Consider the following 26981-nt stretch of genomic DNA (forward strand, 5'->3'; position numbering starts at 1 on the left):
GCGGTGTAAGATACAGAAGGTAAAACCTCAGTGCTGAATTCATTTCTGAATGTATTGTAGTCAGTCCTTGTTTTATTTCTTATTTCCAAGTACTTAGACCAAACAAGCCTTGAGGTTCTGATGGCGATACATAAATATACATTTTATAGCCTGAAAAAGTGACGTTGAGCATTTAGCTTGTGCAAAGTTTCCGGAAGGGAATAAGTATCTATATCGACCCTGCTTTGAAGTTACCTGTTCAGTCCATAAGCTCCTTTTTCATTTCCTTATTAAACGCCTTTCAGATTTATCTTGAAAACAACTGAGACCAATTGAAAGCTGGGCTGTCAGGGGCAGCACTTCCAACCATAGAACTGCCTCTGACAAATGGTGCTAAAGCTCCAGTGACAGGCGGCGGGCAAGATGGGTTTGAAGGCTACCACAGAGTCGAGCAGAAATATGCTTTGAATAATGGGCTATCCTTTTTCAAAGTGTTTTAGGGTACAGATTATTTTTAACCCGAGGAATAGATGTGAAATATTGAACCATAGAGAGTAGTTAAATGTGTCTGACAAGGTATGAAACTAAAGAACCAGGGGTACCCAGGTGATAACAGATATTACACTTTCTTTTATAGCTTATTTCTTCTTTGTGGAAATCTTTTAACTCCTTTACATTTTTTTGATTTTTAAAATTGGTAATGTCCTGTATGGAACATCACTGGATACACTTAGGATAAACGCATAGTTAATAAGTAGATCTGCAACTATAATTATTGTTAGCGAAAGTAATTTTTTACACAAAAAAAGTCAGAGATATTTAGCTTTTCTCTGTTTTCTTATTATATTAAACTGAATGTGTGTAGCTATGGACTAATACAACTACATATTCATACTGATAATCTTGTACATTGTCATTATGGGATGGATTATTTCCTGATATATGGACCAAACAATCAATCGAGAAAAAATACAAGCGAACCTGCCTGTGGATATTGTGGAGTTTGAATGTTTTTTTACCCCAGTATGGCTAAATGCAACAGCGCAACCCTAACCCTAACCACACCTTTACTTATTGTTTGGAAACTTGAATATAAATAGATAATTATTATCAATGAATTGGAAAATTTAAATGATTTAACTCCATTGTTAGCATGGTATTGATTATCATTGCCCTATTAATTCCACAGCTTCCCATAATATTGATATTAAAAACATTCCTGCCATTTGTGTTTTAACAGTGAAAAATGCCTCACTTAAAAAAATGTGTTGTGTCCAATTCCTAAATGAATGTTCCACTCTTTAATCTTAAAAACCCATTTGTATTGATTTGCATGGATGGACTTGTGTCATGACTCGATACATAACAATATAACTTAATCCTATGCACGAGTACCTTTCCATGTGCATGCTTAGTTGCAACCTCCTTTCCCAACTTGCTATTCAGATTTATTTGACAGTCCTTGAAAGAGAATAAAAGGACAATCTTCACCAACACTTGGCAGTAACATGTTTTTCTAAATCAGCATGTTTGACAGCTTGACCAAATATTCGGTTCCAAGTAAACCCCAAATGTCTTACATTGCACTCACCCAAATACAGTATAGCACCCACGTTCCCTAAAACACACACACATTTAAGCATCATTCTGGAAGGGATTATCACCAAACAGCACCCCAGTTTGTATTGTTGTATTGATTTTGCCAGTCATGAATTAACCATGGGAGTGCTAATGTATCGATTTTTGTTCTTGTTTTTCTTTTAAGGTAGATACTGAACTGCATATAACTACTAGTTACAAGGTTATTTACCTGATATGTGTGATTGCACATATCTAGCTGGCCATCAACATTGCATTGCTGGATGATATTTGATTGTGCAGTTGCATTAGTTATGCTAGATTCCACTTGTTAGGGTCAGCATTTGTGTCATTGAAATAAATAGGAAAGCTGCATTCATTTGACAAAATGGTATTGTTGATCTCATTGGTTAAAGCATACTATTAGGATCCAGACTTAGTTAAAAATAAAGAAGAGCTTGCAGTCACATCCATACTGTTATGTTTCTTTTTAAAGAAGGCGGCCCTTTAATATACGCAGTTGACTGTTTTTCATATTCCGAATCACTTGTGGTTGTTGGCTTACCTTTCACCATAAGGGAATTAGTCCTGGAGGCCCTAGAAAGCTGGAAACCAAAGTACTCAGATGTAGTGACAACAATATGAGGCACAGCATTGATGTAAGCAGCAGCGTTGTTGCAGTCCTGCCAATAAAATGAATCAATTTGTGGCAATAGGCCACTTACAGTAAGGCTCACTTTTTTCTTAACATCTCAGCACTACCTTGAGTTTCTGGGTCCCTGCCTCTTTTCTCTGTTTACCACTACATTTATATTATTCATTCATTATATTTCATCTTGGTAAAATGGCGGGCTGCAAAGATGGACTGGCAACCACTGGCCTCAAGCACCCACCATGGGAAATGATTTCAACTTTTATCGGCTAATTTCTGGCCCACACAACCACCAACCATCCTGTGAAAAAAGACTCCAGATGGCCAGTCCGCCTGTGTCATCCAAACTGGAGTAAACATACTTGTACTCCTCCATGCTTTGACGTCAAGGATGACATAGTTTGAACTTCTAAACAGGCCAAGTCATTTCTTAGCCCACTTCTAGATCGTTAATGAAGGTTACAGACTGATATTGAAACAAGTGATGCTCTGCGTAGTCCATTTTTTGGGGAAAAAAACTGCAAAGTGTCTTGGTTGTGACGTTGTTCAAACACAAACATTATTGTAACTCAATGAGTCGGATTTTGCGATCAAACATTGACATTGGGATTGTTTTCGATCCTGCGATACATCCATCTCTGAGCTGGTTGACTGATATGTGAAACGATAGCTTTTATTTAGCCCAGTACACGAAAATCCACATTGGATGATTATTTATTTGCAAATTCCAACACTAGTAGAATGCTCCATATGTATAGGAATTAGGAGAAAATCCAGGTCATGTTGATGGATCAGAGTGACACACATAAGATCTTCAGGCGGAAGAATGGTTGCAGTTCAAAAAGCAAGGGTTAATTTGGGACTATAATTCACAGTATTTGCCTTTAATTTCAAGTGTTTTAACTGCTTCAGCCTGACCATGTCTTATACATTGTTATCCTCTGTCATATCCTTAACCATTCTGTAATTGTCATCGACCAACACTTTAAATTTTGTCTGGCAATTGGGTAGTTTTAGTAAGATTTAACTTAAAGGTCCCATGTCATGCTTTTCCGGTTATTACCCGTCCCCTTGTGTGTTATGAAGGTTTTTATTCATGTAAACAGTCTGCAAAGTCACAAACCCTCAAAGTACACCCTGTAGCGAGTAAAACTCTAACACAGAAAATACCTGTCTATGCTGCCCCAGAACGCCTCGTTGGAGATTTCTCTTTTTCCATTGTTTACTTCTTGGGTATAGTGACGTATTTCGGGTATAGTGACATTACGTTACGTCCGCGGAGCCGTTACGTTTGGACCAATCCGCGGACTTCCTGACACACACACACTCGGCGGGACGTTGCGAGGCTCGGTGCTGCGAGGAGCGGGACACTGTGAGCTGGCTCACTGGTGTGGGGTCGGCGAGACAGCGAGACACCGCGGAACTCAACCTGGGCACACACACAAACTCCCAGCCAGGCTGCGGGTGTGTGCCCAGGCTGAGTTCCGCGGTGTCTCGCAGACGGCCACTGGACTCACAGGGAGGGGGGGGGGGGCAGGAGCTTCAACAAGCCGTTTAGGACAGAGAGTGAATACACATACTATACAGAGATGCTGTATGAGAAACCAATGTGAGTTTGGAAAATTGCACAATATACATTTATTTTAGTATACCTCAACAATGGAATTATGATCAGTAGAAATGGCCATGACATGGGACCTTTAAAGGGAACTTTAATCAACCCTTTTGAAAAAACACTTCTACAACGTCTTATGTGGTTCTCAGTCCAGAAAAATAACTTTGTGGATTTTACGGGACCATTCAAGAGACCATTCATGAGTACAAGAGTACTCATGAATTGAAAGTGAATTATTTAGTCAATGTCTTTGGAGCTTGATCCATTCCAGAAATATGCCAAAAAATTGCGCTTCTGATGTTTCAGTTTAATGTTTTTCTAGCCACAATGCTAGCATGCTCTAGGGATGGCAATAAGTAAAATGGTCCATCGATCACTTTTCATCTGAACTATCTGAACACATTTTGGAAGGATGTAAATGAAATGCATGAAAGCGTTATCACCAACGGTAAATCCTATTGGCTTCAGTGATCTCCTGAGTTTTTATCTGCCACCATCAGCACTACAAAGTTGAGAGCGACATTCACTCAGACACCAACAACATAAAGAGGAGAACAAAATGGAGACACATGTGCATGGAAGTGGCCACTTCATCTCCAGGTTCAGAGAGTTTATTATGGGGTTTGGGTGAAATGTCTTGACTGTTGCCACTGCCATTACATAAACAATAGGCGTCAGATTTGGAAACTTAAATTACAACTATAAAAGCAAAGAGCCATATGACAAGTTAAATACATAAAGGTTTTAAAATTGTGGGATAGTTATTATAACTTCACTTCAATTAGTTAAATTATGTATGATGTTATGCAAATTATTGCTTCAAGGATTCAACAGTAAATCTCCAGTGCTCTAACTAAACTGCCAAATAAAATTCAATACACATCCCTGAACCTACCTGGTCATTTTCCTTCTTGCATTATCGACACTCCCAGCATAGCGACAAGTAAGTGTGTGTGTACTTTCCAGCCTTGATGCTTTTAAACCGCATACGCTTGATACAAGTGGCCGCAGATGTTGAGGGGAAACCACATGGACTGCGTAATGACAATGTGTGTGAATTCGATAAACCCTTTTCTCATGGGCACTAGAACCACCGTCGCGGAAAATGTGATTACATTTCTCCACAGGAAGGGCAATGTGGGACGTTGTTGCAGAGGGGAACTTGGCTTGTCATTGAGTCCCCAGTTTGTCTGTTGCCTCATAGCCAGTAACAACTTTGACACAGGTTTAATGTCCAACTAGGACTGTGGAAATATCTTTTGTGTCTGTTTTCTAGTTCTACTTTTGAAGCTGAGCGTGAGTGGTAATGATTCAATGATGCATAATGTTGATGGCACCATGTTGAACCATCATTGGTGTAAACTGACTTGTAAGTTGAAGAGAATTGAGATAAGTAGTGTAACCAACATCATTTAAAAAGGCCTGCAGCCCGAAACTGAGACTCATTTTACTGAAACAAAAATAAAATACAAAATAACTTACTCATTTTAACTAGAAGAGTTAAAAAAGTATGAAATAACTTATCTTTAAAGTAAAATATAAATAAATGGTTGGATTAATCTGGAAATCTTACCACCTAATTTGTGTTTAATCACATTTAATCACATTACCAAGTTTGACCCCAACTTCCTCCCTTAGTTCTAGAATGGATGTTTGTTGTAAGAAAACAACCTTGTTACCTTATTCCCTGCAGTAAGTAGCAGTGATTTGTCTAAAACCAATTAGCCAATTTAATCAGCCATGGAACTAAACTGTACAAAACAAACATATGAAGGCAGCAGCTAATGCTAGCTTTTATTGTACAATGCACAGCAGCATGGTTGGCAACATAATTAGCCTAAAAATAACAAATCAACAAAAAAAACGTAAACATTCACCCAAAAACGAATAGTAGGATAAGATGAAGGCTTTCCCAAGGTGTGTTTATCTGCTTAAAACCCTTTGCTGTACATTCCTAAAGGTGGAGCATTGATTTGTTGATCATTTGTGACCTTTAGTGGATAGTAATGTTGCCAACAAGGACAAACTGATTACAAATGAATAATGAGTTCCATTAATGGTGTTGTTGTGATGTTATAATGAAACAGCGTTCTCTTGGCATCTTTCAAAGTCTCAATTCCCTCATTCATTTTGTTAGCATAAATGTGCAACACGGCAGGAAATAGCTTGAGGCAATTTCTTTAAATGAAGTGATGGTGAATTAAGAAGGCTAATGAAACTATTCTCTGACTGCTCCGCCTTAAATGCTTATAATGACTTCATGAATGGGCAAATCTCAGGTCCACCCACCATCCACCCTCTCCGATAACTCCGGCTTAGCTATTTCCGGTTGGGAATGGTTTGAGTGGAGGTTCAGTCTCTTAGGTGAGCGTGAAGTGCATCCTGTGTTGGCGTTTGTAAAACTGCAAATCGACAAGCTAAGCCCAGCAAGGGACCTGCTAAAAACAGAGGCTGAGATTGTTTTCTGTTAGGGTCCCCTGGTTGATGGAGAACTGTTGATGAGCCAGATCTGCTCCAGAAATCAAAGCTCCGTTGGGGTAGCGCTTGCAAGTTTTCAACGCATCAGACTCGAAGTTCACGAGGAAAGAGTGAGCAGGAAGTCAAACAATAAATCTGATCCGTGAGAACAAGGCGTGTCATGGGTCCACTGAGAGAGGCATTGATGGAACAGTTGCGTGTGTGCCAATAAGATAGTCTGGATCAAGAAGAACTTGCGAAGGAGGGGAAATACATCAGGGAGGCAGCATGTAAACTCCTCGTAAGATGAGCACTGAGTGCAATATAAAGATGCTATCAATGGAGGAGGAAAAAAGGTGCAACCTGTAATTCCTTACCTTAACATGATTATGACTTCACAACATTCGGATACAAATACATACTCACCTTTATTTAATACTTCTAGAGATCATAGCCTTCTATTGCTTTGTGAGCAGATGGTGGCATTTTGCTTCATTTAACGTCCCCAAAATGTTTTTTTACATGCATGACCTTGTCCTTTTCATCATACATGAAGACGAGCACAAACATATTCAGCCACATGCACACCGGCACTCTTACTCCCACACATACTTGCAAAGTAAACAAACAATACAGCTTTCGGAGTGTGTGTTTATGAAGGCAAACAGCTTGTAGGGATGACTGGCCAAGGAAAAATAAGAGAAAAGAGACGAATAATGCTCAGTCCTTGCCGAGATTATAATGTCACTTGGGAGCCGTAGCCCTGCACAAACACCCCGCTGTGCTCTATTTCAATAATTTTCCATAAACCAATTCAATCTCCCCTCCCTCCTACACTGTGCTTTAAGGAGATTTTGATAGGCTTTTCTTTGAGAAGCAGATAATTCCTTATAAATCACAATGGCGCTGCCTGAATTGTAAAAGGTTTCCAAGCTTAAGGGCATGATTGGCTCACAGCAAATATAACACATACTGTATGCTTTGTTTAGAATCTGTGTGAGATGGTATCAAAATACAGAGGTTAACATGACTCTCATGTAGGCGCCTATTTTATTATTCAGTACAATATTCACAAGAGAGAAAAAATGCTTGTTATGTCATGACTTTCTCTTGGAATTTCCTACGCTTAACCTCACACTTGAATGGGACATAACCTTATTTTTAATATAGTGAAATAAGGTCGTAGAAAATGTCCTTTTAACAGTTTTCTCATTTTCTCTCTTTCTATAGGCTGCGTTACATCCTGCTCGCTGAGTGTGAATGTGTGGCCTTGAGGTATTTTCGAGGGACCGTATGGCACAATACCACACGATATAGGTAAGCTTTTTTCCCTTCACTTTTCCTGATTACTTTGAGGGCTGAAATTACCCCTGAAAAGCCCTTGACCATTCTTATCAAGCTCAGGCCTTGGCAGGATGTATTCGCTAATGCAGAAGACTTTCAACATGAGAAAAGTGACAGAAACCTCAGGGGACGGTGATAAACTTGAGCCTTTAACACCAGATTTGGTTGGTGAATTCTTCTTAGCTTCCACATTTATTTCCCGCCCAGGAGTGATACTTAGTATCAGGAAATGGAGGCATGAATTATTAGCCTTGAATAACCTATAAAACTGCCACATGAAAAGAAAAATGTCACATGACAAATGAATCAGTCAGGTACATGGCTGTATGCTTAGCTTATATCATTACCACTGTGTAGAAAACAAACAAATCAAACAAGCAAACAGCACCTCCCACTCACTATATGAGCTTGCATATTAAACTTTACAGTGTCTCTTTTTTATAAAACATTGTACTTGCATACCGCCTCCATGCTCTGAGCATAGTCTCCACCTACCTGTATCTGTAGCCTGTCTTTGTACTGGTGACAAAAGTTAATTAAACACATACATATAGTATGCGGCAATCCTTCATATTTCATTGTCATAGCGACTACACATTTACTCAGCTTTGCAATAACCATACCACCATAGTATTAGAATGTCAAATGCCGAATGCCAAAATACCGCAAGCCTGCTTCTCGCTATTCTAACCCACAAGTTGAGCAGCGGATGATCTGTTACATTGCTTGGGTCGAGGATAGAGCACAGACAGATGACAGCTCATAGGAATTTCCCGCTGTGAACTGCAATGGATATATGATAAGGTCATAGTTCAAGGTGCAATGTAATGATGGAGCAGTATGAATGAATTGTATGTGCATTCATTGCGCATTTTACAACTTAGACCTAATGATTTCAATAAGGGTTTTTCAAGTGTTCATTTAGGGGAGTTGGTTAATCTCACGTAAAAAAATGTTTGCTAATTTACAGCCTTGTTTTTCCTCATGTAAGGCAATTCGAAAAAGTATGTTTGGGCCCAATGGCATCACGTGATTAACACAGAAGTTGAAGTACCATCTTTTGGCCACTATCAAAATTAGCAGGCACTCGTCCTGAAGGCTTTGGTGGGTCAATTTACCTCATAATATACTCAACTGGATGTGAAAACAATTATTTAATATTTCTAGTGGCAACAATATTTGAAAGAGGAAAAAAATATCCTTTTGATAGCATTATTATTTACAGAAGCACCCAGTGTTTAAGGTAGTGATAGGTCAGAACATGTTGTTGAGGCTTTCTAGCCAAATTGTTTTAACTGTGTTGCTTCTCAAGGCTTCAAGAGAACTCTAAGTGGCAATTTACTGCTTGAAACGACAAGTCATTGGTACAACAACCTACATACTTCTTCCTAGTTGCTTTTCTGGTCACTGCATTGCTAACCAATGAATATTGAAGTTGTTAGAATTGTTGACATGCTATACATGTATGCAGGGATGCAGGGATGCATCCTACATATGACGTGCATTGAATGATACGCAACACTGAGCGAAGGAGATGCCGGTGCAGCAGCTTGTGAAGATGATGATGACAGTGATGATGGTTTTGACACTGTGATCACAGCAGAACACCCAGTTGTTAAACAGCCTTAAAATGAGGCTATACAGTAGCTGCCATTGATGTTGTCACTACTGTAAAGCAAGTGGCAATTCCAAGCCTCAGTGGAAGCTGTCCTAGATTCTTGATGAACACTTTTGATCACTGCAGATCAGTCTTCTAAAGGGGATTCAAAGAGTGCTTCAGGCTTTTGAGGCTTTACGCATTCCCACTCAGGGGGTTTGCGAAGGTCACACAAAGTGAAAAAACGAAGAAGGTGATATGCAGAATAATTGTGCCACGTGCTTGGATTCGGTCTTTGTAACACCTGCAGCAAAACAATGCTTAAAGTCGTGCTGCGGGGGATTTATTTTGATCCAAAGTACGTCTAGCTTAAGAGTACTTGAAGAGGGTGAAGTGATGTCTCGCTTGTGTTGGCACTCAAATAGAAATGATAGATATGGGGCAGGTTAATAAAGAACAGATAAACAGCTAAATCAATGCACAGCGTTTTACTGACCCTGAGATAAACAAGAATGCAGGCGTGGATTGGATTTGCGCTCACTGTATATGAACATAATATAAAGTGCATCAGTATACATTGAAAACCTCTCCTGCGTGATTCATAAAAGGATATGTTATAACATGGACAAGGCGCGTCACATATCTCCATTAAGGTATCATTTTAAAGGCAGAACGAGAAGGTGAGAATATGTAAAACACAGTTAAAAAGAGTTACATTTTTAAACCGCAATGAGTGAAAGCTTGAGTCATTTCTGACCTACAGTACAAGAGTCGACAAGCTGAGGCTTTATAAAGAAGTTGCTTTCCTCTGAGGAATGTCTTGGGAAATACATCATGCATTGTTTCAATTAGTTCCCCCCTTCATCCCAGGAGTCTGCAAGTCTGATATCTTAATGAAAACACTCTGCAAACACACTGTAGATGTTAACTTTCAAATTACTGGGCATGCTAAGTGTGACAGGTCCATGTGTTTTAGTCCGATAACATCTACAGTAGTTCAGCTTCTATATTGCATTTTTTTCTAGGTATTAAGTAACACTGCAGAAATTCTAAGTAAGAATACTGTGCTAAAAGCTATGCTGCCCCTAAGTTGCCAAAGAATCAATGAATGTAAGTTTAAGAAACAGTACACTATTTTGGAAAACATGCTTTTTCACTTTCTAAAGGCAAGAAAAAAGGGCCTCAGGTCTATGTGTTAAAGGGTAGCTTCGGTATTTTTTGCCCTCGGTCCTATTTTTCAAGTTTCTGTGTTGAGGAGACTAAGACATTTTGGAAATAGGTCAAAGGTTAACAAGAAGTTTTGTGTCATAAAAATGGTGGTGAAAACTGTTGTTCGAGTAACTAATGGAAGTTACAATCCTTTAAAGTCACATATTCTAAGACGGTGAATTATGCTTTTTAAATGTAGTCTCGCAGTTACGGTAAAATATGTTTTTACTCCAAAAAAAAGACATCACAGTATGCATTTTTCAGTGGACTTATTTAGGGAAATCATATTATGAATGGCATTGCTAGAAAGAACCACCAGACATAAAGAGTAGAGAGTTTTAACAAAGCTTCTCCGACACACTCAGTATGAACCCAACTTCAGCTGCTTCACAGGATGAGGAAGGCAGGTGTGATGAAGGGGAGGAAGGGCTGGTGGTGGAGGCTGATCAGGAAAGGGTGTAGGGAAATCTAATTTATTTTTCATACGCTGCTGAGATGGAAAGTCATATATCATGCCATGCAGCAATTTTGTGCCAGTCCCAGGCACACAAAAGATGAAAGAATAGTGATCAAAGATACAGAGAGAGAAGTCAGCTACTGGAGTTGCTATGAGATCCACTACCACTGAGAACAATATAAACTGTGTTGAAATAGTCATTCAGACTCCTGTCACTGTTGGTTTTTAGTGTCGGACAACTCACTTCAAACAGCTAATGCAGTAGGGAACAGGAGGGAACTTTTTTTTTTTCGGTCGAGTATACAGACTTGGAAGTAATGTAAAAGAAAACATATTTGGGATTGAATATGGTTAGCTTTTAAAGCCCTGGGCTGACTCCTTATCTTAACAATGAAACAACATGTTCTACACTTAGTAAATGAAACAAGACATAGAACAATTATTATCATATGAACAAATTGCATATAATATAACTATCAATCTTTCCTTAAAGAAGATCAACGGTCTATTGCTAAAAAAGTACAAAATCTCCCTGCAACAACAAGAAGCACATGGCCAATTATAAGCCAGGATGAACTTCCCAATATAAACTATTCTGAAATTATTGTAAAAGCTTACTCTGTCTCTCATTTTGCAGGATAATAAGCCATGTGCTTCTGTTTGTAGCATAGAGAATGTGTATTTTCAGAATATTAGACTGTTGGATCCATTTCCAATGGGGCAATGTTCAGACTTGAGGGCATATTATCAAATCGCGCAATGTTCAGAATATTGTGGCCGACCTACATTTGTGGGTGGGCATTTGATTTCTGAATTTGGACCGAAGGTAAAAGTACCGGGTGGCGCAGGGCTCATCAGTTTATTGATCTTGCTTATCAATAGGTAAAATACTTATATTCGGAATTTGGAAATTCACTGATCTTAAAAAAACACAATCATCCCATCAGGGCTAAGAAATGAAACCACTATCATCTCGGGCAGCGCCAACGTGGTGACCCAGTTTCGGCACAGCAGAGGCATATAGTAATAATAACATAAACATTCAGGCTACCCGGACTTCTGTAGAAATGTCTTGGGGGATTCAACCCTGGGAATTTATATGATAAACAAGCTCTATTTTAAAGCTTTTATGGTTACCCTGGCCACTGATTTCCCTGCAAAGAACATGTCTCAGTCATTGGTATATGCACATGTATTACCGCAAACCTGCATGTTTATTTTGAAGATCAGATATGGATTGTGATGTCAAAATATTTACGCTTTTCCCTATCTCATCCTCTGTGTTGCTCAGGGCTGACCACCAGACTCACACAGACAGAGTTAGTTCAGGGATCTATGCTTATTCTGAAAGGCTGTTATGTTACGACTATATAACATTCACACATTTTGTTTCTTTTCTGTAAACTGGCTTACAATTGAAAAAACACCGGGGGAGATCTCCATGGTAACTTATGCTGAACATCTAGCCCTCTCCAGGAGATAAGAGATCACCTCCAGAAAGCACTGCCTGCTGACCAATCAGAGCTCTGTGCATAGAGTTGAAAGCAATAGAGTCATATTCCAGGCTGAAGGGAAATACAGTTTAAACTGACGAATGCAGGAAAGAGGGCTGGCAATGAATCGCCGATTGTGTGAACATGGTTATTGATAAAATATCACTGCCCATCTCTCACATTTGCGGAAAGCAAGCTTACTTAAATAACTGCCACAACATAAGTAAATGGAGCAAAGTAATTCAGAGCATTGCATACAGCCCGGGCAGTGTAAGTGCATGACGCGGATGTGTCAGACTTATCATTCATATCACATCATATATTTCCTTATCTGTGTCAGCTTCTTAATCTCGTCGTGCAACACACCGGAGTCGTGCACTTATATTGCCACATACTGTATGCACAAGTATTATTTTAAACAACACATTAAGTTGAGACAACACTCAAGTGTACTGTAATTAAAGTCACTTGATGGGGCAGTGATATTATAAACCTTTTATTTACGCATTCAAACAGTACTTGGGTTTGGGTTTAAGTCATGGATGTTTGAATTATAACATGATAGTTTAGTCTTCATTCATGATTATAACGCTACGCTGTCAATACGCTTGTCTATATTGTGTTTGGTCAAATGTTACTAAGTCCGCCCATTTCATGGCAACCAGCGTCGTAGGATGCGTCAAAGTCAAAGTCAACTTTATTGTCAATCTTCCAGTTTGTGTGACAGACAGAGATCGAAATACTGTTTCCCACAATCCCGAATATAAAAACAAATGTATATAAAATATAAAAATATGTGTGCAAATATGTATATATATATACACAGTCAAAGACACATTTTTACATGTGCACACATTTAGACCTACATAAAAACACAACAATCAATATAAAATAACAGTCACTTAAATATTAGTGCAAGATTTTCCATAGAATGTGCATTATTGCAATATTGTCCATAGCAGCGTAAAAAGTGTCTGTTAGACTCAAAGATATCCAGGATCTGTTGAACTGGCTTCGTCGTACAGGTCTCTAAAGTCCATTCACATAACCTGTATAAATTTGCTTTTATTTTTGTCTTGTTCCATTGATTTATCTGAATAAATGAGGTGATAAAAAAGTCTCATCATGTTCCATTAGTCACACACATGCCAAACAACCTCTTACTTTTCTTTTTTTGCCACATTTATTTCTACATTAGTAAACAAATCATAGAAGCTTCTGAGAGTCACTAGAAGCTTTCAAAGCCATAAAGATATTTTGGAGTTGGCTGTGAATTTTAATAGACAATCAGGGTTATTTATCAACATGCTGTACTTCAGTTGTTTACCAGAAGTATTTTTTTGGAAGTTCAGCCCCTATTGAACACTGTAAAACAATCCCTTCTATTTTTTATTTCAGTGCTAACCTTCTTTATTGTATAATGTTAGCTCAAGCGCAATGTAGACCAATGCTTTACAAGACAGAAAGACTAGGAAAGCATCCATTTTGTGTATATATTCAAATAAACACAGAGCAATTCAGGGTGTTTCCTCTCTACTAGGCCGTGAAAAAGGTGATTATCTGTACCTTGTTCTGCGTAATGAATTCAAGAGTCGATATCAAGCTATAGGCGCACAGCATATTAACAGAAAACTGAAATTTCTTTTTTAATACTTACTGTTCTTTGACTGATATAATTTGATAGTGTGTGGGTCATCATATTCAAACAAGAGATACTGATTTGCATCGGTAACCACAATAGTCTTACACCACTGGCAGAAGATTTTTATAGTCAGTCCAAGATGAAACTGTTTTTTCTTTTGCCAAACACCATACAGTTGTAGATCCAATTATCGAGTTACAACACTCAGCAAACCCACACAGTACTTGTCTTTCGCTTTATGAAGATACAAACCAAATTGTTGTGACTCTGTGTGGGTGTAAGCCTTGATTTTGCCTTCTTACTCATTACTACATTAATTTGGGCTACCCTATTTGCCTCAACATCATCCAAGTCTGTGTGCTGCAAAATGAAAGTCAGTGATTTTCTGCAAGAGTGAGAATATAATGATCGCAAGCAACCAAGTCGTGATTGCTATAGGATTGCTATAACATTTGGACAAAGTTTGGATTAGTTTTTCAAAACATGTCATTTTATTAATGGTGAAACGTTTTTGTCAATTAAATTACGGAACATCAATCATGGAAATCAATGGTCAATAACAGAAACAAAAGAGAACAAATATATTTTACAGAAAGTGTGCAATAAATACTTGGGGTATGGAGTCTCAAAGGTGTTTACGTCATCAGGAAGAAGGTGTCTAACCAAAAACCATATTTAGTTGCATTATTGGAAATGTGGGATTGATAATTTGGGTATTTTGTCCAATAATCTTGAGATAATTGGTACGACAAATAACTTACAACACATGACGAGACTTCTCATAAAGTAGGTGTGCCCAAAGAGGTCACAGCAAAACAAGCTAAATACATTAACATATTAACATATAGCTAACTCATAAACATTACATGGCTAAAATGTTAGCAGGGAGTGCTTTATTAGATGAGTTGAGAGATTATTATCTATTTGGAAATAGAACATTCTACTTTTAACTCTGTTTTGGTCAACTCCTTAGAGAAATATCTGGCTCTTTAGCTGATAACTGCTACTCTATGCTCATCATATGCAAACTTTGTTTGTCTGTTTATTGGTACTGGGTAGGTAGCATACAGTGGGTTTTCAGAGATGTTATGCTGTAAATGCGGTGGAGAAAATCAAAACAAAGATAGCCTAATAACATAATCAGTGTCTATACGTTTGTAATCTTTTGACATTTCATGAGCAAGTGTTAACATGAAAACATTTATAATTGCAGCTTTGTACGTTTGACGGTCCAGAGCTGCACTTCAAGGTGTTAAGTGTAACAACACATGTAATTATAATAATTACAAAGCAAAAACTAAGCTACATGATATCTATAATGAGCTGATTGTTGTCTAGATTAATCCAGCGGGTTGTAAACAGAGCCTTTGTTGCAATAATGCCCACACAACTTAAAATCAGTGAGTGTGTGAAGATGCTGAATACACGAGTCAGGTCACTCCCACATCACGGTTGTATAAATGATGTTTTATTTTCCATCGTGCACCAGGCAGTGTGATGTATCCTTGCTTAATGCGAAAGTGAATCAATTTGTTTTTCTTTGATCCCAGCAGGGGTCCTTTGGCACAAAGTTAAAGTGGACCTATCATGCTATATTTGAATAATATAGTGTAGGACCATACCTATATAAGGCATATTTATACTTTTTTTCTTCAAAATACCAAACAGATCATGCATTTTAGCCATGCCTCATTTTGCTCAATTTCACATTTTTTAGATCTGTTTTAGCAAGGGTTGATTCTGTGAGCAACAGCACCATCTAGAGGCCTGGCATATGTACTACAATGTCTCCAGCGCTTTCGAACGGCAATGCCGTGGTTGTCTCCTCCTGATTGGTGGAGTTGGCCCAATAGCCGTAGCGCCACTGTCCTGACGTCAGGACAGTGTTCAAATCTGGATCAGTTTTTATCAGATCCGTTGCAGCCCCTTTTTTAGAGATTTGGGTATGGAGGAAAATAGAGAGGGTTGTGTTTTCTGACACTTGGTGAGTTCCCTGGAACACCGGGGACACATATTCATGTATAAAAGACGTACAAAAGTGCATTTTGCATGATAGGTCCCCTTTAAGGCACCTATCAAAACTTCAAAAATGGATCAGTGACACGTCGTTTCCATGAATGCGAATGATCATTATCATCATAGCATTCAACTAAAACAAAAAACAAATCTATTTCTATATTTGCCTGGCTTAATTGCTAATTAATGCTGGATTACTTTGAGTTTTTGTTGAATGATTTCACATGATAATTAATCAGATTCAGACCACAAAGGCAACTCCTCCCCAACAAACCAATCAGCTAAACAAGCTTAAATTAAGCATTGCCGACTGGGCCACCTCTGACGTTCTTGCACGGTGAACACAATGCACAGTTCCCCAAGAAAGGAGAGCATTGATCTGCGCTAAATCATCGCGACTTTGTGACAAACCCACTGGAGCTGAACTAATGCTGTTAAAAAGATGCACCAGCTGCCATGTGCTTCTGTCTGATGTGTTTTCTTGCTTGCTGCCTCAATGGAAGGAAGAAGAGAAAGGGTTGCAATTACATGCAGAAAGGAGTCGAAAAGTATTGCGTCTCACCTGGAGGGGAAATCTATTTCTCTCAACCTTCTGTTCTTGGTTTTATTTTGTGAACTTTTCTTCTTTCTTCCAATTTTGTTCCTCACCTGTCTACAGTCCGTCATCTTTATTACAGTAGTAAAAGTTGCACTTTTGTGAAGAAGCACGAGGAGAGGAATCTTTGAGTAGGGCGCATAACGACGCTTCATGACATTAGCATCATTTTCAGCCTTGCAAATGTTAGACAGTGATTCTTCAGTCCTATATTATCTTCCGAAATGTGTTTTCACAATATAGCAGATTACATGAGCACATTGAAAGCCTGTGACTGAAGTGATAGACTGATACAACTGTGGTTTCAAGGTACATATTTCTGTTATGCAGCTGAAAAAAATACAAAATGATCAGAAACTATAAATTGATCCACCTTAGGTCTGGGCCATATGAAAAAATCCTCTGTCTCGATATTTCTTTACCAAATACCTGGATATGCTGCTGACATTGTAGGGTTGACCATCGATGCCTTGTCTACACAATTAGAATTTTCCTCAATAATCATCAGTAATGCAGAAATAATGACTTAGTGGGTAAAACAAATAATATAACTGCTGGAACTATTTAGTAAATTAAGAAAATTGAAAAACTTTACTGTGTTACAGTCTTAAGAAAACAGGAAAAGACAACACATGATAATATGATTTCCAAAATCTAAGACGATATCTAGTCTCAAATCTCATAGATAGTATATAAATATTTCGCTCCAGTCCCAATTATCCTAGAGAGGAGAGATTCACTGCACATTATCCTACAGCTAGGGATGTGAACGAATATGAAAATAATCTTGGTAAATGAATATATAAAGGGTTATTAACAGATACAAACTGCTCTGAATATTTGCGGAAATATTCCCAATACCTGATTTTCCAAAAGCATAGTCATTAGAATCCAACTTGTTTTCCAGTCTCACAGTAATCCAGGTGATGTCTGTGCAGTGCAAACAGCAAGTGACCATTATGCATTTTTATTACACTCTTAAAGACTTTAAACCACTCTTCCAAGAGTAAAATATGAAGCTAAAGGAGAAATAAAGACCACGGAAAGCTTAAGCTGCTATATTATATAGTACAAAGGATGGGGTTTAAAGGTATGTACTTTTTTTTACAGGTCATTGTTGTCCTTCAAATAATCTTCTCTTACTTGTCCAAGGAAGCAGCAAGCCATTTAAGATTTTTAGAAGCCTTCAGCCCTACCATGCTGAGTTTGACAGTCCACACACTCCCCTCTGTCTCACACTCTTCTTGAATGTTATATTTCAATCAATGGACTCCTCTAGTGTCTCTGGTCAGTGCAGCAAAGCTAATGACCCTAGTGGCTATCAAGTGGCTGCATCGATGATCCCGCAACGGAATAGTTATCATGTTAATACTGGTTAGAACTGTACATTCAAAATACAATGGTATATGCAGTTCAATCACCAAACATATTGGGTTATGTACATTAAAAGTAATGGTAAAGTAATGGTTAAAGCTTTGCCGGAGAGTAAATTGTTGTTAAAAAATGGACTTCAACACATTTGAAGCAATGTGTGCATATATCGCATTGACAATAATATAATTGACAGTATTCTTACTTGGTTGTTTGATTACTTTTCCAACACATCCTTTAAATATTTCATATATTTATATTACTAATGGGATAAATCAAGGCATTTTGTGAATGCCCAAACCCAAAGTGAATTACCACCTGACTCTGTAATTCCCTCTGCTCTAAAATGTTTATACATCGTTCAGCACTGTTTTGATTTTACAGCTTGTAAATGGATATGTACAGCACCTCTCTGCTCAGGACCAAACAGCAGGCAGACAAATGGATCTATTAGTTGTGGTCCTCTATGGAACATTTATAGCAGATGAGGAGCCAGATTTTCCTCAAGAGTTGGTGAAGATTAAAACAGATTATTGGTTGCACATGGATCCGATGGACAGAAACATGAATCCATATATATAATTGAATTCGTGGTAACATATCAACTTTATAAGGTCATTTAAATGTTGTGTTAACAGCTTGATTTGCTCCCCCCTAGGGTTAAAAAAAAGTTTACTTTTTCTCCAAACTAAATCTTTGGAGCTTAAGTATTGTGGTTAGAGCCAAGACAAGTGAGAAATTAGTCATTCAGAAAGGATTGAAGCACTACAACAATAAAGTCACCATGACTGTTAAACCACCTGCAGTAGGTCAAGTTTAAAAAAAATCCAATCCGGAACACAGTCGAGTCCAAGTAAAGGTAAAACGTAATTTCTTGTGTTATTTCTGAATAGAGCCGTCCGAAGTGTGATAAATGACTTGGGTGTGTTGGGGCTGAAGACTACAAGTTGGAAAAGTTAGTGTGAAGTTGGGCAGAACTTTGCATACTACATATCTGTAAACCACTCCTCTTTTCTGCTTAAGGCTACAGACTGAAGGCTACATTAGCTTCTACTAGCATAACACACCCACATCTCCAGCCAAACTGTCAATGTTAAGCTGCATTTTGGGTAATAGATGCCATATGAGATGAAGAATGTAGCGAACGGAAAATAAAGACTGACCATGGACTTTTATGCTGCATAGACAACACAGTCTCACTCCCTGATAGTCCAATAGCGACGCTTGTTCAGGGTCCTTTGGCATGCAGTTCTGATTAATGATGTGAAATATAAACAACCCTTAAATCAAACTTTAGTTACACCTGGGTAAAATTCAGGGAAGGTGATTGTCAAGTGCCAACAATCAGGAGAGATATTTGATAGTTGGTGCTTGAGAAGACTAAACATTTATCTGCAGATCCCAATAAATATATTCAATACTCGTTATTCTCTACTAAAAGTTAATTAAAAACTGTATATAATGGCTATTTTGCACATCCCTTTCAAGATTTCAAGATTTTCAAAGGTTTATTGACATATCATATACACAACTACGGTGTAGTTATGCAATGAATGAAAAACTTGGGTTGCAGGTTCCTCAACAGTGCATTACAAGACATCTATCAATATGTGTGTATACCTCCACCATTAAACTGTCAAATTCTGCACATTTCTTATACTATCTACATACATAAGAGTATAATTAATGTGTATAATATCAGTTAAAATAAGTGCTTCAACATAGTTAACATTGCAGGAAAGCAATATATTAAACGTTAAGTACTTTGTCAGGCTTAATATTTATCTGTAAATACCCCCAAAGCTGTTTTCTTATTTAAAAGAAGACCTTAACCTAAATACATGTCACTTCTTAGACGCTTTTATCCAAAGCGACTTACATACTCAATACTGTTGACAATCCCCACAGGAGCAATTTGGGGTGAAGTGTCTTGCCCAGGGAAACAACGACATGCTGACTGCAGTGGGGTTTGAACCTGTGACCCCCTGATCCCAACACCAAGGCTCTATCCACTGCGCCACACGCCTCCCTAAAGTATTCTTTATTGTTTAAATAAAGGTTCATTCGTTTCTCTGTTTTGTTTCTTTGTTCCTCCTATTAATATCGGCACTAAACTGTGTTATTGTAGAGATCACTTACAGTATCTTCTTGATTTTTTATATTCTATATTTCTATCATTGACCTTCTACTTTCCCCCTATTTTGTATGTACTCTTAATATTTTTTTCATCAAATATAACATATTAAAAAAATTATTCAATAACGTGCTTTAACCACTAGGCGGTGCACACAAGGTACACACAGCATACAATACCATAATAACTTTTTATTATTAGAGTAGGACACTTATGTATGTATAACATCTGAAGATGTATAGTTTTATTCATGTTTTCACATAATTTTACAGGATATTGCTATATTATTTCACATGTTTTACTTCTACACATTAATATCTGATTTGTAACACATCACAGACAGAAAGGTATATCTGTCATTTAATGGTAAGCTATTGATATTCTGATTCCATAGATGTGTAGATGTATTCTCTCAACTCAGTATTTACATTCTTATATTCAAAGAAAATCAGTAATATCTTTAAAAACGACAAGTCCCTGTCAATCAGCTGTGCACCGTTATGGTGTAAATACAGCCTATCTACCAATTGGATCAAATATGAAAGTCAGCCGAATTAGTGTTGATACTGCAAGGAGACGTATTGTGTGAAGAGAAAATGAAGATGTTGTTTAATTGCTGATATATTTATGATTCACGTCACGTATTCAGTTTCGGTGGCATTTCTTCCAGTTTGTCCAAAGGTCTTCTAATCAGGGCTCTATAAATAAAGAACTACGGCAGATGTGCAATATTTAATGCAGCCGAACCGTGTATTACAATGCATTTATGTGATGACTTCCAAAGAGAAAAGCAAGCACACTCGGATTAAAGTATTATTTTCTTTTTTTTTAAATGTTTTTCGGATTTCATATAACATTAACACCATATCCCAACGTGCATTGCGGCTAAAACATCGAATCACCGAGCTTCAACCATAGCTGAGGATCTTGGGTTAATATCCTCCTATTAATATCTAATAATAAAATTACAAAATGCAATAACGTGCTTTAACCAGTAGGTGTCCCTTTCTATCAGCTGTGCACCGTTATGGCGTAAATACAGCCTATCTACCAATTGGATCAAATATAAAAGTCAGCCGAATTAGTATTGATACTGCAAGGAGACGTATTGTGTGAAAAGAAATGTAAGATGTTGTTTAATTGCTGATATATTTATGATCCACGTCAAGTTTTCAGCTTTGGCGGCAGTTCCTGTTTGTCTAGAAGTCTTCTCATCAGGGCTCTATACATAGAGTTAACTACGGCAGATATGTCATATTTAATGCAGCCGAAACGTGTATTACAATGCCGTTATGGGATGACATTCAAAGAGAAAAGCAAGCACACTCGGAATAATGTATTATTTAATTGTTTTATACAGTCTATGGTTGCTACAGAGGATTGTGGGTAATGTCATGTCTTCGGCCATCCAAAACTCATAGAAAACGACTTGTTTCTCAGAATTGAAGGGGAAAACGTGACAAAAGCATTGTACACACACTAAAACCTATCAATGTCGTTTAATTAACAAGGATAATCTGGTGTTTTTGAAGAGAAAAGCAAGCACACTCGGAATAATGTATTATTTAATTGTTTTATACAGTCTATGGTTGCTACAGAGGATTGTGGGTAATGTCATGTCTTCGGCCATCCAAAACTCATAGAAAACGACTTGTTTGTCAGAATTGAAGGGGAAAACGTGACAAAAGCATTGTACACACACTAAAACTTTTCAATGTCGTTTAATTAACGAGGATACAGTAATCTGGTGTTTTTGAGTTGATGAGTAGTGGAGATATCACTGTCAAATCAATCGACAGTAAGGGGAATACTTACTTCCGGGTGTGCAATTCTCAGTTATCCAATGGGAATGGACGCTCACATTGCCTTTAACAGCTTCCGACACAAACGAATGCCGTGCTTCCCTAAGCGTCAAATACCGCCGCCGATGGGAATACATTGCAATCAGTTGAAAGCTCTTTGCGTCCGTTTATGAAGCTGAAGGAGCCTCGGCGCGTCACAACTGGACGCCACGGGACCCTGACCAAGCGTCGCTCCTGGACGCTTAGAGAGTGAGAGTGTGTTGCTGAGCCCAATTTATTTTCCTCACGGACGGCAAAAAAATACATTATACGATTTAAAATTAAAAACAATAATCGTGGCTTGATATTGAGTAAGAACATGTTTTTATGAACCACACAGCTTCCGGTCTTCCAAGACCCGACCGGACAAAAAGACGTGGTGCAGGCACGAAACATACTACCAATAGAAATAGGTTGCTTTTAAAATCGTTCTGTGTGACAAAAAAAAAGGGGAGAATCATGTTGGTGAACACGAACCAATAGGTTAAATGTCGTGACTATAACACAAAATGTCGTGAGACTGGGTTGTAATGTATTAGCGACCCCCACAGATATATGATTTCCCTCCTTATGGGAGCTCAGCTCCCATTGGCTCCCACATAACTCGAATACTGGTGGAGAGTCTATCAAACCGGCCCACACCTGTCACCTGTAAAACATGAACAACAGGGTGTCGCTGTCCAGGTTGCTAGTCGACAGTGCTATGGACCGCGGGTGTCAGGTGACGCAAACAGGAAGTCCTCCATCTACGAAATGAGACGGTTTGCTGTTCCTTCACTTTATTTTTATATTTATAGACATTTATTTTGGACGAAAACTTAGCGTGAGGAAAGGCATGTGTGGCTCAATGCGTGAGGGTTGGCAGCCCTGGTACTTGCAAACATCCTGGTGATTTGATTTCTGCACAGCTGCCGAAATGTAATGATTCAGTGATTTTATAAAGCAACAATATACTGCAGGTGTCTACCTTGTTTTCTCTTAAGTTACACTAGTCATATTGCTTAATTTTGTTCATGATAAAGTCAGGAAAAAAATTATTCAACTTCACTGGTTCTGTAGTACTGTGTTGCAAGTACTGGGGTTTGACTGTCAAAAATGGAGGCTAAAATGTGATAAATCGCAGAAATAGGTCAAATTTAGGATTTAAAGATAGTTGAAACTAATGTAAATTAAACACTGACTTACAACCAAACCCACAAGATCCAGAAAGACAATAGCAAATAGGTTTTCACTCAACAACTTTTAGGCAGGCGCTACAGGTGTATCAAATCCAAAACAAACATCTTTTTTCCCAAGAGCCATCATTGCTCTTAATACCTGAAAATCATACCTCTTAATCATCCTGCATGTAAAATAAATGTGACTCTGTACATATATACATATATATCATTACTATCATTATTATAAATACATACCTACTATTATTATTTATTACATTATAGATTTTATTTTTATACTCCTGGAAATAATTACTGCACTTTATTCCTTATTCCTAAGTATGTATGCTGCGTGTATTTGTTGTCTTATGTTGTGATGTTTTTTGTTTTGATGGCACCCTTGAAAGGGTGAAGCATTTATTATCTCATTGTACATGTATAATGACATTAAACGATTCTATTCTATTCTATTCTATTAAATGCTAAAAAATAGCCCTTCTTAATCTATCTACCCTCCAGGAAGCTAAATAAGAAATATATGGGGCCACTTTCTCTGTTTCCCAGTATGACCAGTGGGTGATTAAACCACAGAGATCAGAGGAAGGCAGGACTGTACTGCTGTGCTTTAGCATAAGGCTTCAGTGGCCACAGCATGCACTGAAAATGTTCACGAAGCACTATAAATTACTAGCTGCCTTTGTTGTACAAGACTCTGTCGATGGGAGATCTATTTCATGTCTCTGGGCCAGCTGTACCACAAAGAAAGGCAGCAGCAGCATCTGCTCTGTGACAGGGATGTTTACTACAGACTCTGAAGCAAAGTGCATCTCACATCAATGGTTCCGGAAAAATATATTGGCCAACTTCAATCGTACATCACTTTGTGTTCTTTTATCATTTCTGAAACTAATTAAAAGAGGACCTTATCAGGCTCTGAAGGCGAATCACATAGTGAGTTGGGAACAAAAGTTAATCTTATTATTGTAGCCAGAATATTGGCTGACTGGATCACATGCAGATTATTTTTATTTGATTTGAATCCGCTCTAGCTGCTCGTCTTCAAACACATTTGAAACCGTTCTGTCCAGGAGGAAAGGCTGACATCACACATGTTCCCGTTTGACAAAAAGCTGGCTGATAGCCCGCTGATTGGTTTTGTGCCCCTCATATTCTCTTACTATTGTGTGTCCCTTTGCTGGGCATATTTCTTCTCAATGGCTTCTTCCCGTCAGCCATTTTGTGAGCATATGGGTGCATAGTGTATGAATGGCCCTGTTTCAAAGCTGCTTGTCTTTCATTCAGGAAGTCTAAGCTCTTTAACACCTGCAGTATGAATTATATAACAGTCCCCCATATGGACAGTTGTCTGGATAAACAAGCATATATTTCTCGCATGAGAGTTTGCATTATCTAAAAGATTACTTATTACCCGGTATCATATCTGCCTCTGTTGGCTTTTTCCCAGACCTAGATTAGATTTGCTAAAAGTTCTTTGTTTTTAGTTTTTCCCTTTTTGGAGAAGCAGATGGGATGGGTTTACTGCCTCTGAGATTTTAATTTTGGGTAAAGTTTGAATTGCAGATGGCTGTTATTTTCTTCTTCCAAACATTTCTCCAGACACCTGATTGTCTGGAAATGTCAGACTCACAAAGACTCATTTAAATATTTGTTCAGACACCTGGGGCCTCATATATAAACGGTGCGTATGCTCAAAAGGTGGCGTACGCCAGTTTCTACGCAATGTTTGCGATTTATAAAAAACAAACTTGACGGGAAAATGTGCGGTCCTCCACGCAAACTCTGACCCATGCGTACGCACTAAGCACAAAAACGGGAGAGACGAGAAACTGCGACACCGTTGGCAGAAGGAAGAATGGAGAGAAATGTGTGGAAATAATACCATAAATAAAATGTTACCTCTCATTTATCATATATGAAGAATTCATTTTCAAACATTGATTAAAGCCAATCTTAAAATGATTAAACAAACGCCTGTTTGAGACTCCTCAGTGCACACAAAAACATAACTTGGAGAAATAAATATATACGGATATGTTATTTAAAACCACCTCAAATATGTTGTCTTAATGTTATGACATGTATTCTCATAAATAATGCGGTAAGCAGGAGGACAGAATTACGTCTAAACTGACGCCGTTTAGCTTTTCTATAGGTTGTATAGATACGAGCATGGTTTTATATACTATCACGTTTAATCATGTTTTATGCCGTTTGCTAAGACTTGATAAGTCGCTCATAAAACATAGGAGGTATGGAAACTAAGAACACCATATATTTGGTAGATTTGGCAGCTGATATAACTCAACACATTAGTTTTATTTCCTTTAACTGGTGGATATACAGTTGCTGCGAGGGGGTTGAGATGCACAGGCTGCAGTGGAGACGCTGCGCACAGCTGATCGACAGCTGATCGACAGCTGGAACACAAACCACCAAATAAAAAAATAAACATTAATTGACCTTAATTGACCCCCCCATGATTTATCATCATGGGGGGGTCTCCTCTCCCCGGCACAAACACACTGACACACTGCCTGAGGAAGGTTATGTGTATTTTGTCATTAACTTTTTTCGGACCATTTATTTATTCATTTTGGTGACGATCCAACCTCCATGCTGCTACTCTGGTTCAAACTGCATCCATCAAACAATGTGATTTATCTCCATCTCCCCAGAAGAACCAAAATCTGACACGGTGTGAAATGTCTTTTTTAGCTGTTCTGTCGTCATTTCCTGCGATATTCTTCATGCAGTCAGTGAAAATGAATATTAATACGGGGCGTTTACGGGGCAAATATGGGCGTTACGTGAAGCCCGCAAAAGCTGCGCCGCATTTCGAGTTGATTGTGATTTATAAAGGGAAACCGGCGTAGGACGTGCCGCACGCAAGTCTGTCTGTGCGTATGTATTTGCTCTGTCCTACGTAAGCAACCTTCCCACGTGAATCCTACGCAAGGCTTTAGAAATGAGGCCCCTGATGTCCTGACTTTAAGATATATATTAGAATTTTGGTCTTTGAGATCTCATGAAGTATACTGCATGGATAAGGCAAATATTCAGTATGTTTTGCTTACTTTAAAGGGGCCCTATTACGGTTTGGGGGTTTTCCTTTACTGTAGTGTGTTATATAGGTTTTTGTGCATGTAAATGGTCTGCAAGGGTTAAAATCTCTCCCACAGACTTGTGTATTTAAGTTTCACTCCATCCTTATACCAATAAACCTGTGGGAAAAGGATTCACGTCTTCAGATTCTTGGTGTACGGAGGGAGTTTATCTAGCTGTTGCTATATACACTAAATATACTGGGGACCGCACACTTCTATTGGCTAGCGCATCAACACATTGTACTTGATAGGCTAAGGGGTGGGACATCTCTAAGCGGTTGGCCAATCACAACTGCTTTATGTTATCTATATTGGCTGATTGAGAAGATAGATTGGTCGATTGATAGACCGTGTATCTAATAGAACACTATTTCCTAGTTTCTTCTCAAAGAAAAGGTTATTCTGAATCTTCATCTTATATCCTTCTGTATTGCAAACACGTTTGGCTTTTGGAGTGTTGGTCAGGTAAGAAAAAGGCATCACATTGACATCTGGGCAGGTGTGGCTCAGCAGGTTAATGCACTCATCTTCAGATCAGGGGCGGACCGGTTCAATCCCCACTGCAGTGAGCATGCCACTGTGTCCTTGGGAAAGACACTTCACCCAAAATTGCTCCTGTGGGTATTGTCCACAGTATTGAATGCATGTAAGTCTCTTTGGATATAAGCGTCTAGTAACATGTCATGTAGAGTAAAGTGTCTATGAGCACCTGGAAAAGC

The 26981-nt window shown here is 38.3% G+C and overlaps 1 protein-coding gene across 2 annotated transcripts in view; it reads left to right on the plus strand.

Annotated features, from left to right (window-relative positions):
* The window catches only part of LOC117486642 (leucine-rich repeat and fibronectin type-III domain-containing protein 2), a 147304-nt gene that overhangs the window by 91954 nt on the left and 28369 nt on the right, over window positions 1-26981 (plus strand). For both annotated transcript variants that reach the window (XM_034135148.1, XM_034135149.1), the window contains one exon: window positions 7512-7598. The gene's annotated coding sequence lies outside the window, so the exon portion shown is untranslated. The remainder of the gene's footprint in view (window positions 1-7511; window positions 7599-26981) is intronic.

Source organism: Trematomus bernacchii, unplaced genomic scaffold, assembly GCF_902827165.1.
Source record: "Trematomus bernacchii unplaced genomic scaffold, fTreBer1.1, whole genome shotgun sequence".
Taxonomy (NCBI): domain Eukaryota; kingdom Metazoa; phylum Chordata; class Actinopteri; order Perciformes; family Nototheniidae; genus Trematomus; species Trematomus bernacchii.